This window comes from Trichechus manatus, unplaced genomic scaffold (genome assembly GCF_000243295.1).
Source record: "Trichechus manatus latirostris isolate Lorelei unplaced genomic scaffold, TriManLat1.0 scaffold00018, whole genome shotgun sequence".
NCBI classification, from domain to species: domain Eukaryota; kingdom Metazoa; phylum Chordata; class Mammalia; order Sirenia; family Trichechidae; genus Trichechus; species Trichechus manatus.
The window spans coordinates 14,506,580-14,508,582 of NW_004443954.1; positions in this window are offsets into that span (position 1 = coordinate 14,506,580).

Here is a 2,003-nt window from a genome sequence, read left to right on the forward strand (position 1 = left end):
TCCTGAAGGTTGCAGAGCCACCGTCAACCTCCTTTGATAATTATTAAAAAAAATGTTTTCTCTAAAAACTAGAGAAAAGATTCAAGTAAGACAAGAAATCATTTATTTAGTGTTGGAGATTTAAATGACAACCCAAAAAGGTACCTGGCTGAATTGCTAAATAACTGACGTTTTACCCTAGAACGCTTAACCCCTTTACGGAAGAATAGTTCAGACTATGGATTTTGCCTAGTGTTTCTGATGCCATATTGGAAAATCAAAATATCACTTAAAAAAAAAACAACTGTTTAGTCCCAGTAGAATTGCCCTCCAAATAAACTGAAAGGAAAGGGAACAAAAGGATTTGTAGTTTTAGCAATATACAAGGACTGACTTTCAGATCAGTGGTAAAGGTCAGGTGTAATATTCAAAAACAAATTAAAAGGCAGCCATTCTATTGGGCTCAGAAGATTCCAGCAAATGTTGGGCACCCATGGGGATTGGCTCAAAATACGTTTATTGTGATCACACCCCAGATGATGCTGCAAGCACTATTAAGGACCCTATTCACCACTATTCTTCTTGCATTATGTATGCAGTGATTGTTTTGCAGCACGCACTAACAAAAATAATACAAAAACATTTTGCTGAAAAATAAACCACTGGTTTTATGCTTAACACCAGGATTACCAAATGTGATGTCATGCATTATTCATATCATTCGATTTAATGTAATCATGTTCTCCCCCGCGTTAAGCCTCTGTGAATGGTGTCCTATGCAGCCACTGTTTTGAAGAACTTAATGCTGGGGGGGAAACACCTGGCAATAACTGACAGGGAATTAGGCTCATTGTCACTTTGGGAAAAAAAAAATTGCAATTTAATCTTTGATCTTCTGTACATCCTAATTCCAAGGAGCATTTATCAGCCCTATAAAATGAACCAACTTTAGGAATTCATAGAAGTATGGACCTAGACATTTAGTCACAGCAATATATAAAGGTATACACACATCTGAAATTTAAACTACAGAATGGAATTCATCTTTGTTTCATTCAAAGCATGCAATAATGAAACTTATTTTAAATGGGTTTACTCTGACAGTAAACAGGTTGTGATACATGTTTATAATTTATTTAGATCAAACCTTTCAAAGAAATACTGACCTTAGAACAAAGCATGTTGGCAAAGGTAAATACATCAATGCAACTTAGCCAATGGACTAAAGTGATTTATCTTCAAGGTAGTTCAAAAAATCAAGAACAAGAAAAAAGAATGCTTCTGAAGGTTTAAACTTGTAGAGAAAGGACAAGCATTAGCCTAGAACTGTTAGAATCAAGTTTTAAAAACCAGAATTCCTTTCTGCTGGCCTAAACTTGACTTTTATACCAAAATAATGTTTCTGTTCCTCTTAATTTAGAAGATGGTTTATTCTAGGATTGGATAGATGATCTTGTGTTACAGTAAGAGGAGCAGAGGTTCAGCAGATCTGATTCCTAACCCCAGACTCTCCACTGCTTAGCTTCTGAGCCTCTAAGATGGTAATGATATCACCTACCCTACCACCCTCAGGGTGTGATATAGAGGCCCAAATAACCTAATGTGAGGCATAGCATTTTGAAAACTCTACAAAAGAGTGACAATGGACAAAGATATTAATAGTTATCAATGATAGAGTAAGAAAGGTTAAAAATAAGGAATTTACAAGAAAAAAAGAGCAACATAGAAATTTAAGAATAAATAGTATCTAAATCTATATGGAATAACTTACCGACGTAAATAGCAAAAGGAAGAAAAGCTTGGACAATTTTTATCTTCATGGCACCCAGGATAGTGTCTTGCACCCAGTTGGGATTCAGTCATTGCTGCCTGATTGATAATGAAGACAGTCACTGCTGTCAACCCAACAGTTAATTGAACGTTCCTTCATTATAAGGTTAATATAAGCTCTGTATGCTGTTCCTCTGTGATAGCAAATGCATGGAAAACAGGAAGATCAGTCGTTGCTAAATAATAACAAATTG